Source organism: Talpa europaea (genome assembly GCF_964194135.1).
Source record: "Talpa europaea genome assembly, chromosome: 4".
Taxonomy (NCBI): Eukaryota; Metazoa; Chordata; class Mammalia; order Eulipotyphla; family Talpidae; genus Talpa; species Talpa europaea.
Window position 1 is genome coordinate 97,477,782 of NC_140070.1, and position 17,017 is coordinate 97,494,798.

Genomic DNA, 17,017 nt, shown 5'->3' on the forward strand with positions numbered 1-17,017 from the left:
CCTCAGCAGTGTGTTTCAGTCCATCTACCTTTTCTGCTCCCCACTTTGTCTCTGTGAATTCTCTCACCCCCTAGCCCCCGCATATCTGGCCTGTACCCCAGCTCTTGTATGCATAAATAAATAAATCTTAAATAAAAAAAAAAGAAAGGTTGGAGGGCAACCGGGTACAAAAAAGAAGGCAGCATTGGTTGCCAGAATGGTTGAGAGTTGACACCTCCATTTTCACTTAGTGAGCTAGGCATGAACCTGCTAATGGCCAATTCATTAATTCATCTCCCTCTATCCTCTGGCTTTGTCTCACCCCCCCCCCACCCCCATTCACACTAGGATATGCTTAGGTAAAACTGTGAGGAGAGGAGGCCGAGCATGGAGATGACTCTCTGTATTACCATCTCAGAGGGATATTCCCACTTCCAGCCCCTCTCCAGAGGGCTAGTGGCCTGCAGAGTCTTATTACCATTCTGGGAGAAGTTCTTTTTTATTTTTTTATGATGGCAATTTGTTACACCAGTTTGCCACTTGCCTGCTGCTTCCTTGTTAATCCAATAATCTATATGAGAAAAGCAATTTGACATACCCCTTCCCATCTGCTGCCCTTCATCCAATCTATATCTTAACTATCAGTGATTTATTAATGACGTCTGCATTTAAGCACATCTCTACGCCATTGGCGCCCTCCGTCCTGGCCTCCTGCTTGGCTATACTCTGTGTTAGAAAGCAAGCTCAGCTGGGAGATTAAAAACAGTAACAGATTAATAAACTGAGCCTCAGTTCCAGAAATTGCTCCTGTCAAATAATCAACATTTATATATATCCACACAATAAGCAGATCCACTTTTGAGCCAGTTATAAGAAATTTGAGAAACTAGGATATTTCTCATCGTGCTTTATACTCAGGCCACAGACTTGTCTTCCATAGTTGGTTGAAGTTAGTCAGTGCAGCCTGCAAATAAACAGTGGTAGTTTTACTCCTTTGTCCCAACTCAAAGTTTCATTCCTTATACACACTGGTCTGGATTTCCATTGACTTGAACTGAGGTCTGTATGAGGCCTAGTCCCTGATCTCTTTCCTGTACCAGGGGGGCTGGTAGCTTCTGGCTAGATGTACTGAAGCAACTCTGAAGAAGGAATTTGTTCTTGAAGGTGTGAGCCAGATTCTCTGTATATCAGGACATTACTTGTGATTGCGAAGCCTGGCCTATCACAAAAAAACAAAGTCTCTAGGATGACATTCCAAAAATGGGACAGAGTGGAGATGTGTGGGGAGAAAACTGATGAGGTACAGCAGTGTCTCCTGTCTGCTGTGGGCTGACATACATGGTACTTGACATACATGGTACAACCTAAAACCTATATTAAGACAAGAAATACGGGCCTAGGATGGAAATCTCAGGGTCCCATTTCTACTGCTAATTGCAGTTTCCACATAGTAGGAGTTCACATCTCAGTGAAGGTTAGCTCTTTGGCTGATAAGTGAATTCTGTTCCTGCAACTTCGTATTGTTCTTCTCTAGATCAAGTTTATAAAACTGTACAACTCTCAATTACTTCTGTAAAATGGGATGCTGTCATTACCTCATTAGGTGGTGAATAATCAAGAAATGTTTTTTCTTCAGTTCTCATCAAATGAGTTTTAATTCTGTAAGGACTTTCCTTATTTATGTAAACAACTTCTTGTTTCCCACCCCCACCCCAATAGGTATCCCAGGAGCCCTAGTTGCAGTCTCCTTGCTCTCCTTGGTTCTGTTTGCACTGACTGACATTCAGCTGGCTTATTTGGGTGTTCTCAGTCTTGTATTGCCTAATGTTCCTGTTATATCCATTCCAGACAGTGATTCTCTTGAACTCTCTGCTGGGTGAATGACCTATAGCTCATGGTGTGAACAAGTTGTTAACAAATAGAGGGACAATTTCCTAAGCTGAAGGGTTTGAAGGAAAGTAGAAATGAAGGGGTGGGGGGGAAAGACAATCAGTTTCACACTACAATTACATTTAATAGTTCTTTCCTTTCAAAGTCTATGGTGATATCTTAAGTTGTCTTCCCTTTAAGCTTACCTGGCAATGCATGTTGTCATGCAACAGATCTAAACGATTGATATAGTCCATTACAAAAGTGACAAACACATGGTTTTTCATAGCAGTTGTTAGCATAAATATTTTATACTTGCAACTAAGTACCAGTTACCTATTGACAGACACGTCTGCTTTCATTTCTGTTGGCTCCATTGGCATCAACATGGTGCATGGTACTCAGTAAGTGCTCTATAAATGCTTGAAGAACAAGTGTGTATGGTTTCAACTTTGTGAACATAATAATATATTTTACTATGATTTCTTGCCTTTGGGCTGTTTTCTTTCAAAATTCTCTAATTGAAACTTTTCTTCTGTCCAGGACTTGTACTTCTTCTAAAGAAAGCATCCCCCCTCCATCTTTTCTTAATTTACAGCCTTTTTCAGAACTTTTTTTTCATTCCCTGTGACAGTTTCCCACTATTGTCTGTTTGCAGCTGTTACGTGGTTGAGAAACTGAGTAGACATGCTAATGAGTGCCTGGTGTGTGGGAGGAGCACCTCTAAATTCTCCTGGACTGGCCAGGCAGCCTGTTCCTACTTGCTCCTTCTAAAATAAGCCTCTGGTTGGCAGCCAGGGGATGGGTTATTTGCAGTTTCTTTTTGTGGAGGAAGCTCTTGCTTGGACTAGCTATCTGTGTTTCTATTTAAGCACAAATCAACATGCTGATGCTCCTGAAATCCTTAGGTCTTCACTGCAGTCCAAATTGCCTGATGCCACTGTGCTCACAAACTGGTCCAAATGACTGGACACCAGCTGTGGTTTATGTGTTTATTTCAATTAATCAGTTAATTTAGCAAATTATCTTGTGTGTTTTTTTCCTTTGTCCACATCCAATCTCTTCCTACATTGTCAGATGTATTCCCTGGAAAATTAACAGACATCGTGTTACTGAATAGATGTTGGTCCTTATGACTGTCCTTAGAACTCCTGTGACTGAAATGGAACACCTCCGGCAGGGAATTTTGAGCACTTCATTGTTTATTTATTCTTCCCAAGAGCTTTGAGAAAATGTATCGATAGCTCATTTTTCAAAAGAGGATACATAGTTGTCTGAATTTCCTAGTGTCTGAGATGACAACCTGCAGCACTAATCTGAGATTCTCATTCTGAGTCATGTATTTCAGCCAGTAGTTGGAATGAAGCTAGTTAATCCTCCTTTGTTATGTTTTACAGCTGTTAGGATTTCATGACCTTTACGCAAAGACACAGAATCTCACTGATCAGAGAGCAAGCTGGAGGGGACAGGTTGGAGGCCTGGAGGGACGGCAGACTTTGAACAAGGCATAGGGTGGTTGCCAACCATCTTGTTAATGCATGCATGTTCTTAATGATAAAGACACTTTTAGCTTTCCATTATATCCCAAGAATGTTTTCATTTTCCCATAGAATGTCTAAGGTACGTTTGTTTTTCTTTTTAATAGAATAAGAACCTGAAGTGTTCACTCCCAGAGAAGTAGCCCTCTTTAAACACTTAAAACAACAAGTTCTTTCTGTTCTGGGGGCACTTCGAAACATAATGACTTTGTCCATTAAAACCAAGAAGTCACATGGAAGTATGAGGTTTCTTTGACACATCTACCCCACTGCCCACAGCATAGAAGGGAACTGTGCAAAAACACAAACGTCTTATCTGTGTCACTCTTTTTCTCTGAGGGGGTAGGAATAAGGGATAGGCAATATCAGCTTCCTCTTTGTATTGTCTTTGCCAGTTTCTTCTCATTCCTCCTCCTTCAGGACATATGTGATACATGAAGAAATCTTTAGCAATAACTTTTGCCATTTTCTCAAGGTTATCGCATGCTCTCTCTCATTCTCTCTCTCTCTCTCTCTCTCTCTCTCTCTCTCTCTCTCTCTCTCTCACACACACACACACACACACACACACACACCCTACAATAGCAATTGGACTCAATTTGAAATAAGCACCAATTTCATTTACATGTCTGCCAGGGCTGTGGACTTCCTCAGAGCCTGAAAATACAGCATTGCAATTTATTACCTTAATTCTATCTCATTGGTTCAGTAACTTTTATTAGTCTAAATAAGTATTCAGGTTAAACTGTTGGTGGGCGTTTATCACTTCACTCATCATTTGTCTCAGCTTGGGGAGTTCTTCTTTGAAAGAGTCAACATAAAAAGTAACGCACAGCTAGAGAAGTTGGAAATATGTGATGTGATAATCAGACTAATTGGCCAAGTCTGGTAATCAGTACGTAACCCAATAATTTTGACATAGAAAACAAACAGGAGATTGAATGGAGTAGGGTGGCTTCTCCAACTAAGAAGAAAACATCCATTTAAGATGGGGAGACTATTCTGGCCAGAGAGTAAGATATTTTAATTTCTTTGTATTACATATTGATTTTACTCACAGACTGTGAAACTAGGTACAGATGGTTGGCTGAATAAGAATTGCAGTATGTCTGTGTTTCAGGCTAATGCAGAGAAAATATGCAGGGAGAAAAACTTGAGAATATATATATTAAACCAAAGTATAGTGGACATTTGTGTTTAATCCATTGAGCGTGTGAATACATTGGCACTGCTACCACCAACAGTAAAATGAAGACAGAAATATCAACAAACTCCCTTCCCTCTTGATGTTGTCTCTCTGAACTGTTTTCAAAATAAGAAGTCATAGAATAGTCCTCCCTAGACCCCTGAACTGCAAATTCCCAGATTCTACCCTGTACCTACTGAATCAGACTTTGTAGAGATGGAAATCTTTCTAGCAAGTCCTCTAGGTGATCCTGATGCCCACTGATATTTTAGAATCACGAGTGCACAACCCTGCTACTCAGAGTATGGTCTACAGAGCAACAGCTGAAGAATTATGAAGGACTTAGCAGAAATGAAAATTTCCAGTCCCTTCTCATAGTTTGCCCTATTAACCATATCCCGAGGTGTTTAGGATGCCTATTAAAGTTTGTGAGGCACTGGTCAATAACCCTACTTTTTCAAATCTTACCCTCCAGCTCCCTCAAATTCCGTCTAGCATTGGCACTCTCCAACACAAAAGTGTTCCCTTTTGTGCTCCCTATGACTTTTAATCACGACACACTATGATGACTTTCATGTCATATTTTTCATGTCATATTTCCATATTTTATTGTATCTCTCTGCTGCATTTCCCACAATTGCTCTTTCTAGCCTAGTACAGCATATTCTCCTGAAAACTTTGACTATTGCCTCTTCAACTGCTTCATAGATTGTTTTTCCCTTCTTGAATCTTTTAAATGTTGACAACCTTTTCCCACCCTTATCAACAACTAGAGTTCTATCCTCCATTCTTTCTAAACGTTCTTTCTCGGCTATCCTACCTCAGATAGTAATGATATCTAGATCTAATTCTAGGCCATTTTTCTATTTGGGTGATATTTCTATTTGTATGCTAGATGTGGTAAATTTAATGAAGAAAAATAGTGATATTTGAAAATAGACCTAAGCTGAAGTCCTGAACAGTTAATAGCTTTGTTTCCATTAACCTCACCACCCAAGACATTGAACAACTATGTGGTTCTCCTCACAGGGTTTCTTTATATCCTTCCTAGCCCAGTAGGAAGTATGACTCCTTATCAAGTTGAGAAAGCTCTTAAAGAGGAAGGTTTTAAGACAGCAGGTTCCCCTTCTCCTGTTGCTTTACCTCTTCCATTAGAAAATGGAGTTATTTAATTTTGCAATTGCCTGTTACACTAAGCACCATTTACTTGGACATACCTGCTCTGTTATTAAGATGTCCCTCAAGCCTACCTTCTACTCCTGCTTCCCAATGTTTGTGCTGGACGAGCCTTGCATGTGATTCCTCCTTCTTGACACCTGCATCCCTATTCAACAGTCTCTAACAGATCTTCTTAACATCTAGCCACCCCTCAAACAGTTCTTTAACCTCTTTATTTTGATTCTGAATAAAGTTCCCCATATTTTCAAGCTCTCCTTACAGATTTGACCAAAATCTTGCCATTTTCTTAGAGGACTCCATTTCTCTTCCAACCTTTTCAGATGGGTCAGATTTTAACATCTTTTTCTCTCCAGGAGAACAGTTATTACAACCTCGCTTCCCCACAGTTACTTCCGATGTCCCATGGTAACATTTCCGTTATGGTTGTATTTCTTTCTTTTTTCATTTTTTAAGTTCTTCTATTTCTTTCCTTATTTTCTTCTTCTCTGGTTCTTTTTCCTGCTGTTCCTAACAACAACAAAAAAATCCCCCTCTAAAATTAGATGGCTGTTCTTTCCTTCCTTACCCTTCTCTTTCTATAGTTACTTCAGTGTTCTGATTCCTTGCTCCATTTTTTTTTTTTTTTTTTGGAGGATGCACTTTAGCATTTGGAGACAATTATTTGTTTAGCCTCTTACACTCTTTTCCAGTGTAGGTGATAGTTATAAAAAATAGTAACCTTCACAGGCTATACTAGTAAAACACAGACACAAGTGTTAAGCAATTCAACATCATTACCGTCTGGTCCTCAACAAATTTGTGTTTTTATTTGTACTTATTTCCTATTAGTGGTGTGTGTTCATGTTTGTACTTCAATTCATTATTGAATGTTACCCCTCGGAGAAGCCCTCCTCTATCCCTCTACCTAAATAGTATGTCTCTGTTGTATGACTACCAAGCCTGTTGTCTTCCTTTGGATTTCTTTACACCACACACATTCTTCATTTGTCTTCTTCCCTGGAATGTAACCAGCAGAGGGGAGGAGACTTTGTTGTGTTGTTCTTTGCAGTGTTTCCACCCCCATCTAGAGCAGCTTGAGAGTTCAATATATAAAAATATTTTTAAATGAATCAAATTGTCAAAAATAATTGTCTCTTCTGTGACATATTTGTTACAATACCCAGTTGTGTGATGAGGTCTTATTTTACTTGATATCCTCAGGTTTTGTTCACTTGGACAATGTAATTATAAAGCTCCTTTCTAGAAATCTTCTTTCATAAATTGATCAACCTACCCATTCCTGTCCCTTTCTGTGATTTAGCCTGATCATTCTATGAGAAAAGTTGGCTTAAATTTTCCCAGTGAGTGAAAATGGGTTTCTAATTCAGACTTTCTCTCCTGATCCTTTCTTTTTAATTCTTGGTCCTTCTTGTTCCTGACTGTTCCTTCTTGACCTATTCAGAATCATTACTGGGGACCAGAAGACGGTATATAATTGAATTGGAATCACTGCTGTCACCATCAATTTGTATAGGAAAAAAGGCTGAGGAAACACAAAGGCAGAAACTATAATTGAATTTGGTTACTCCAAAGGTAAAACACAATTGCAATTTTCAGAGAACATGGCAGGTCAGATGGTGAATGGGTAGGGTCTGAGTGAGATAGATTATCCCTAGGGGATATGAAAGCCAAAGAAATGGACTTCTGCCAAAATGGATAGTCAGAAGTCACTCACAGCTTTCTCAAGGTCAATTCTTTTTCTAGGCATTCAAGTAAAATAAATGCTAGATTATAAGGAGAGTGGGGGATTATGAGCAGTAGATTCTAGTTCCACTTTCTCCAGTAAAGGTAAAACAATAAGCAGATTACTTAATTGCCCTCAGTGATAGTCATCTCACTTATAAAATTGAGAAAATAATGTAATTTTGCTTCTTAGGGCTGCTAAGAGGCCCAAATGAGGTGATATTTCTGATGATTTCTGAATAGTGCTCCATGCTGCTTGGAAGCAAAGTCTTATTATTATTACATGATCAATGCCTTATTTCTACAATTACCAATCATTTGATTCAGCTTTGTATCCATTACAGAAAGCATATCTCAGAGTATTGGCTTGCTCAAATTATATTTATTTAACTTCCAACCTCCCATTAAAATGTATTATAATGGCTTGAAATTTAACAGCTTGCAAGTGAAAAAATATGTAAGTGATATCTACATTATACCCCTATTTTTTGGCATATTCCTCTTGTCACAGTGAGGAATGATGTTCATTTATCAACATCATCCATTACTATTGTTACCTAAACTATTATTTTGGTGATTATTTTATAAAGGCTACTTTTGAGAGAATCCTGTAAGTAGACAGTACACACATTATGAATCAGTTTTCCATCCTCTCTGCTACCAGAATATTCACCTCCCACTGCTTTACTTCTTCAAATCTTACTGTACTTGATGATACTCTAGAACTCATTTAGTGTCTTACTCCAAACTTGACCTTAATTAGCCAATTAACAGAGTATAAACTGCCTAAATTTTGTTCCTTATCTAACATAGTAAAAAATGTTGAAAAGTTATTAACAGGCTAAAGCTTATTACCATCTGTGTCACCTACTACTTTTGGAAATATCAGCAGGTTTATATTAAGCTATTAGTTTGAAATCTCATTCAGGATTTGGAAATTGATCATCTGTTAAGGTCACTATACAACCCAGTGTGCTTAGAGTGTTCTGTTTATGCCTGGTGTATATTTATCATTATTAATAGCACTCCCTCATCCCCCCAACATCTTATTCTAGGCAATAAAGAACATGACCATCCTGTTGAGGACAATATCTACAAAGCACCCTTCAACTCTTAAAATTTGGGTTATTAGCACAGGAAGTGTCTGTGGAGTCATCAGCATTCTCTAAGTACAAGGATGATGAGGAAAAAATTCAATAGGGCTGGTCAATCAGATAGCTTAGTTTTGTTGAAAACTAGCTATATAACTTTTGATGAACTAAATTCCCTCAGACACTATGCTCTGTTTCAAAAATGATAGCATTGATTTAGAACCTATATTGTATCTCATTCTCTCTGTTTCATCTTTATTAATATTTTCTGATTATAAAATTAATGCCTAGTCTTTAAAATTAAAGCATTGTGAATCATGTAATAATTGGAAAGGAGAAATATCCCCGTAATTCTATTCTCTAGATTTAGGCAATATTAAATATATTTGACATAAATTTAAGGTTCTCATAAGTTATTTTATTCTTGTGCTAGAGTTCTAAGGGATATTGTTATAGAGGAATTTTTGAGATCTTTCTAAAGGCAAAAGGAGTCATATTGAGTACTTGAGAGGCCGATGGCTCTTTAATTTTATCTAGAATTCAGTTCTATATAGGTCTTAGGAAATAGAGAATTGAGTGAAAATAGTTCTGATTCTCTACTTTGTACCTTGCTGTCTTTGCACCACGACCTGTCATTTCTATAAAACCTGCACTGATTAGGGGTAGTATGCTTTATTTTGACTGACTCAACTGGTATGCATTACCTGCTGGCTATATCAAGACTCCTGCACAGGAGCACTAGTAATCCTCTTCGGCTTGTATGACTGTATTCAGTTGCAGTGATTTGCAGAACTGATGAGTTGTGACAGGAGACAGATGTCCTCAGAGTCCTCCTTCCCTTGGGTGACATGTCTTGGTGGACAGACTCTTCACTTTGCTAAGAATATGGTAAGAGCTCTGGGCCTCCTCTGGAGGCGTAGTGGTTGAGTGCTGGGCTGTGAAGCTGCCCGCAGCCTCTGCAGTGCCGGTTCGATCCCAGCCACCGGTGAACGTCCTACATGGCGCACAGACCTCTCCTGCTGCGCTGCTGCTCCCCTTAGTAGTGTATTTCAGTCCTTCTGCCTGTTCTGTTCCCCGTTCTGTCTCTGGTGAATTCTCTCACCCTCTGCGCTTCTGACTGTACCCAGTGCTTGTATAAATAAATAAATAAATCTTCTATGGTAAGGACACCAAAATCACATGTCTAAAATGTAATTCTGGACTTTCCATTATAATACAAGCTGTCATAGGACTAATTAGAAATGTGAGTCCTAAACTTACCTATATAACTTTTGCCACTAATTAATGTGATGATAAGGGAAAAGACGTAAAGTGGCCAAATGGATATAACAACACTGTCGTACTGTCTCAGTTACTCTAAGAAGTTAAGAGGTTCACCAAAGCAATTTGAAGAACGTAAAGGCTTACTCAAATGTTAGGCATAATTGTTATACTTGATTTATAGTGTTTACCTGGATATTCTGAATGTGTTTACCTGGATATTCTGAATGTGTTTACCTGGATATTCTGAATACTTCTGGTATGTTTGCCTAAGTAAATTGAGATCATTGTGGCTTATGCTATCATGGCATCATTGGAACCCTCCCAGGCACAGGGATTTTAATACTAGTCCCTCCCATTTTGTAATCAATGTCATACACTTTCTGTGTTGCCTAAACTATTAATTTGGTGATTACTTTGTAAAGACGACTTTTAAGGGAGTCATGTAATTAGACAGTACACACATTATGAATCAGTTTTCTATCCTTCTCTTCCCTACCAGAATTTCTCCCCTTTGATCCATATGGAAAATGTTCCATCTCTTGGGTTAATAAGCAGGTAATCAAATTATGCCATTTAAATTCTTTATGAAATGACAATGTGGATAAAAACAATCTCTAAATTGTTTTTCACATTAAATTAATCCAAAGGTAGATTTGGTAATACTTCTGTTTTACTTTCTTCTCATCTTCCAGTCTCTTAATTCTTCATTTTCTAATGCTGACTGCTCACACTTTCCTTACCTCTGCTCTATTTTAAGACTACCTGTGTTCAGAGTTTTAAGGTCCAGGACCCACTGCTAGTTCTTTGCTGACACTTTTTTTTTAAAGCTATTCAGAGATGTGTTGTTAATGTTAAAAATAAAACATGCTTTCATGCAAAGTATGTTTCTGGAACCTGGTAGGTAACAGTACAAAAACAAAAATAATAACAAGGCTGATGACATGTCTATGATTATCTAGTTCCACCCAGCTCAGGCTGGATAGTCTGTTTGATAATTGTAGCAGTAACAACAATAGTAGGAGATAGAGGTGGAGAGAGAGGTTCCTCCTGGGAAATGGGCAAGATTGCATCACCGATTTGATTAACAGAAGAAGCTGGGCTAAGGCTAGCTGGCGTAATCCTATGCACTGCAATGTTTGAGAAAAATCATAGTGCATAGGATTACACCACCTAGACCTAGCCCAGCTTCTGCTAATCAAATCGGTGATGTAATCTTCCCCTTTTCCCAGGAGGCATCTCACTCTCCAGAGTAGCAGAGAATACATTTGATGCTTCTTACCCTGCCCTACATCCATGACCCCCTAACCCTTTGAACAGTCCCTGCCCCTGAGGAACCCAGTGACCCTGTGCTATTCAGTCTCAGTCCAGTAGCTGGTTCCATCTTTTCCTCCCTTGCTCAATTGAATTGCAAATCTATGCTTGCCTCAGTGAAAGCGTTTATATTTCTGATATGCATCCTGGCTCCCCTCCTCCTCAGGGAGAGCAAAAACCCTGAGGAAATGTAGTCAGCCTGAGTTAAGCCGAGCCTCTGATCAGATTAACTTCCTGTTTAATAAGACTTGAGGTAGGCATCCCAGCTGCGCTCCAGTCCTTTCACACAAGCAGAAAGATCAATGGCTGACTACCCTTATCTGTAGTGTGGGATCTGTGAATGTAACTTTGGGCTCTGTTTCTCCAGTTTTATCATAAGATTCAGACTAGAAGTATTTGCACGTTTCAATGGGGGAGATTACTGTATAAGAAAGAACTGGAAGTACTTATCCAGGGGAGGTGATAAAAGTCTGGACTAATAAAACTGTGGGTCCTACTTACTCCTTAAGACATTTAGACAAATAAAACATAATTCATAAAGTCACAAACCTCTGTCTTCTTTTCCTAATATGTAAAAGGTATTGGGATAAAACAAAGTAATTCTTAAATCCCTATACTACTCTGGACTTCCGTGAGAGCCTCAGGCCCTATAAAGTCTCTATGGACAAGATATTTTGAAGAAAGGATGAGGAGGCCACGACATTGGACATTCTTTCATCTCCTCCACAAATAGTCATTCAGTGCTAATCAGGTGTAGGCACTCAAGTGAGTGAGTGCCTAACTGCAAAGAACTCATAGGTTAGTAGGTGAGAAAGGACCATAATGTAATCATGATCCAATGTGGTCAGTACAAAATCAAGTTCCATGCTGGGTATTATGACATCCCAACTGCCACAATCATTACAGAAAGAAAAGTTGTCATGCCCTGTTCTGTTTGCAAGCTCAAAGAAACAAAGGTACCTTCACTTGCTTGCAAGAAGGGAAACATACATAAGAAAGGAGATTGGACCCAATGATTCCCTTCCAATCTAAAGCTGTCTATATTCTATGATTCTATGTTATTAACACTAACAAATGACAACTGAATACTGTTCTCTTTATACAGTATTTTGAAATGTTATTTTTATTTGATCCTCACAAACACCTTTTGTGGCAGGATAAGTAGTCTCCCTGTTCTAAGCAGCTGAGATGCAGAATTGGAGTCTGGGTCTAGGGCAGCCTATGTTCCTATAGAGTCCTTTTTCAGCTAAAGCTCCATACTGTGCAGCACTGACCTCCAAGAGCATCGAGATGATGGGCCCCTTTCCCAGTATTTATTTCCAGCACCTTATAACTCACTGAGTCTTTGCAGAATCCTGTGTACACTCTTAGCACAAAGACAAAATCATGGCTTTGTACACACAACAGCAGGTCTTGTTTCCTGTGACTTAGCATGGATTTGTAGTGAAGAGGAAGAGACCTGGAAGGCAATTGTGATGTGTCATCATCCCATAGGCCATTGCTTCTCAAACCTTAGGGTACTTTTGAACCACCTGGAGATCCTGTTAATGTCCAGATTCTGGTTGAGTAGGTCTGGGCTGGAACCTGAGATTCTTCATTTGAAGCAAGTACCCAGGTGATTTTGCTGCTGGCTCATGACCCATAGTTCCCCTCTCTCCAGTGACAGAAATTCTCAGTCTTTCACAGGGGAGTTCAAGACTAGGCCTTGCTCTAAAGGCTACTGTAGTCAGTGATCTGAAAGTGGTCATAATTTGACTGCAGTTACAGTTTCTCATTTCTTCTCCCTGTCCCTAATCTTCACACTTTCTAAGAAAGGAAGGGAGGGTGGTGGTAGAGAAGCAAGAGAGGGAAGAAAAGGATAAAAAGAAATCAATATACAGGTTGTCAGAACTAAACAAGCAGCAGATTGATGCACTGCTCACAGCAGGTGCCACGCCACTGGTTTGGAGTCTCCTCTTATTTAGCAAGGTCTATATTATATATTTTCTGAAAGAAAAGAGGAAACCATATAGATAAAATCTGTAGTCACCAGACGCTGTGGACAGGCACTAGGGGCAAGGAAGCCTTTGGGGTTAGAAGCCCTGAGGAAAGACCTGAGATCTGGTTAAACCAGTTCCATTTAAAGGGCTGTGGCTGGGTATTTAGGCAACAGAGCACCTCTCACTGCAGCCTCTGGGGTGATTTATTCCTTGTTGGTACTGTAGAATATGGCTTCATTTCCTGGCTTTTAGGGCTGGTGGAGGGGGTGGGTAGAAGTAAATGCTTTTGAAGTGATTTCCTTACTAAAACATTCAAATTGCTTTATCCTGAGGGGGATGGATTATTTTCTGAGTTTTCACTGTGTAGTTTCACCAAGCAATAGATGGAGGGGGCAGGGATGAGAGGCTGGAAACAGCCTTAGTCATGAATGTTCTGAGGGAGTAATACTAGGCAGGGTGGGGGAGGGGAGCTTTTTTCTACAAGGCAAGCTCTCTTTTTTTTTTTTTTTTAAACTTTAGTATAGCTGTATATACAGCTCTAGTACTGATTTTTTTTGATATGGAAAGAAATACATTTTTCTATTGAAGTATAATTGACAACATTTTATTAGTTTTAGTTGGATAGCATAATGATTCAGTATTTGTACATATTGTGACATGATCACAATAAGTCTAGATAACTTCCATCACCATACATAGTTGCAAATATTTCGTTTCTTTTTTTTATTTTTTATTTTTTTTTTTTTAATAAATTGCACCATATTTTTTTTTTTTTATAGAGGCATGTTTTTATTTATTTATTTATTTGCTTGCTTGTTTTGTTTATACATGCACTGGGTACAGTCAGAAGCGCGGGAGAGTGAGAGAATTCACCAGAGCCAGAGCGGGGAGCAGAACAGGCAGAAGGACCGAAGTACACTGCTGAGGGGAGCAGCGGGCGGCAGGAGAGGTCTGCGCGCCATGTGGGACCCTCCTCCGGTGGCCGGGGAGCAGCCGGGGATCGAACCGGCGCCGCCGAGGCCGCGGGCAGCTTCACAACCCAGCGCTCAACCGCTGCGCCACCGGGGAGGCCCTCGTTTCTTTTTTTCATTGATTAAACTTTTTTCTTTTCTTTTTTTTGCATAGCTATATACTTTATTTCTTTTAATATTAAATTTTATTTTTATATTCCCCCATACAATTGCAAACGCCCCATTCTGACCCCAATCCTTCCCCTCCCGCTACCCACCCCCCAGAAAGTATCTCTGGTTCATAGTTTTTTGTTGATTTTGATTTTCACTTTCTTATATTCATTTTCCTGGTCCCTTATTTAAGTTTTCTAGATTCCTGCTATGAGTGAGACCATCCGGTATTTTTCTTTTTCTTTTTGGCTTATTTCGCTGAGCATGATCCCTTCCAGCTCCATCCATGTTGCTGCAAATTGCATGTGTTTATCTTTTTTGAATGCTGAGTAATATTCCATGGTATATATGTACCACATCTTCTTGATCCAGTCATCTATTTTTGAGCATTTGGGCTGTTTCCAAAGCTTAGCTATTGTAAACAGTGCTGCTATAAACATAGGGGTGCAGGTGCTCTTTGGAATTGATGTTTCTGTGTCCTTTGGGTAAATACCTAGGAGTGGAATTGCTGGATCATATGGAAGCTCTATGTTTAGTAGGTCCAGAAATCTCCACACAGCTTTCCACAGTGGTTGGACCAGTTTGCACTCCCACCAACAGTGCAGAAGAGTTCCTTTTTCTCCACACCCTCGCCAACATTTGTTGTTGCTAGTTTTTTTAATATGTGCCATTCTCACTGGTGTGAGATGGTATCTCATGGTAGTTTTGATTTGCATTTCCCTGATTACAAGTGATGTTGAACATTTTTTCATATGTCTGTTGGCAAGGCAAGCTCTCTTAAAGCAGCTAGAAGAAACGTGAAAATCACCAGGGAAAACAGTCAATACACAGTTGTTGAATATATGTGTTAAAACAGCCTTGGTCAGAGCCCCATGAGGTATGCTATGGGGAGTAGCACCTCTGTCAGTCACCTGCTATCTTCCTGGTCTCCACCCTGGTCTCAGGGTGATGGTGGAGGCTGTGGGGTGGTCGTCTCTGGTGCTGATAGCCATGATCTGTCTGTGTTCTCAGGAGTGTGGGGGTGTGGTGTGTGTGGTCTATACCTGCATGTGGTGTGAGTTGTGTCGGTTTGTCTCTGTGTATGTGTGTTTGTGTGTTTCTCCTAGTGTGTGGCATATGTCTGTGTGTGTGTGGTGTGTGTCTGTATGGGAGGGTATGTCTCTGTATGTCAGTGTCTTCATGTATGTCTGTGTGGGGGAAGCAAGAGTCAGGGTGATGGCTAAGGTTTTCCAGGAGTCTGTGACTCCAGAGACCAGGGCAGAGCTCAGTTCAGGCCCTGGAGCCAGCCCTCCAGAGGGAAATCAGGGACATAGTAATTAGGTCTCTCCCGCCTCAGGCAAATGGCGAAGGAGTTTTCTTTCCCTGAACACCAGCCTTCAAAGATGGCAACCAGGAGGAAACAATAGATTTCACCTGCCCCAACTCAGCATCCTGAGGCCTATGGCATGAAGGAGCTGCTCTGAGCATCTGTCACAGATACCACTAGGTGACTTGAGCATCCTGATCTCAATCTCTTGTTCTTTCTCTAATTGGTTTACAATATTATATGTGACTCAAAGGTACAGGATCACAAATTTTCAGGTACCACATCTACCATCAAGGTACACATAGTCCTTACCATAGTTCCTGGTCTCTTTTTAATGGGACTTTTTAAATCCATTTGTTTAAATGATTTATTAGAAAGAAATCATATTCTATCCTTGAACATTGAAAACTGACTTTGTGAGAAAATAGCACATTGAGAGGCAGGGAGACAGACAGAACAGAGATGTTTCATTTTACTTAAAGGAAATCTCCATGGAATTGTAAATAACACAAAACTTAAAATAGTCCATTTTATGAAAGCAGTTACAGTTTTCTAATTGATTTGCATGTGTTATTCTACTGTGTTCCACAGTAGACCTGAGCTGGGCATTGGGATTGCCGCTTCATAGATGAGAGAACTGGGGCTTGAGAGGTTCTGACTTGTCCAAGGTCACACAATAAGTGGTAGATTTGGAACTTGATAAAAGATGTTCTTTTCCTTCTATTACACTGTGACAGATCTTCAAAAATAAGCTGTTTCATACCAGCCTACCTCCATATGGCCAGTCTACCTGTTTTGGGATATATTTTACAATCGCCTTTACAAAGTAAAATGACCACCACCTACTTTGTCATTCTAGGCCATAACCTTAGTTTTTATCATCTTATAGACTTATTTAAAAAATATTCCCCTAATGGAGTCTGAAGTGAGGTTGCCATGTCTATCTTTCTACCTATTCTGAGTTGAGGAGAAGCACAGGGCACCTGCTCAGCACCAGTGTGACCCTACGTATCAGCTTCCATTACATTCAAGAATAAAGCAAGTGAAACTGTAGAGTAGAATAAAAATTAGCATGAACTTTGGAGTCAGATTTCTCTGCATATTCCAGCTTTATCAATCATTACTTTTCTCACTATAAAATATGAATATGAATAATATATCTCTTAAAGGGAAGCTATGAGGGCTGAGTAAAGAATGCACATGAAGAGGTCAGTAGGTCAGTAGGTTCCAGATTGTAACTGAGCACGGTTTTTAGGTGTCTAGCCTTTACAGTGGAACCATCGAGGAGATGTTTGACTTTGAAAGACATAAAAATTCAAAGTCACTTAAATGCTGTTCAACTGAAAGGCCTTTATTTTTAGCTGTGTGATGCTGTAGGTTTAGGAAATGCCAGAGTCAAGGCCATGTTTCATACATCTTTGTGTTTCTGCTACCAAGCACAGGCCTTGCATGGAAAATGTGCCCAGGGGCTGG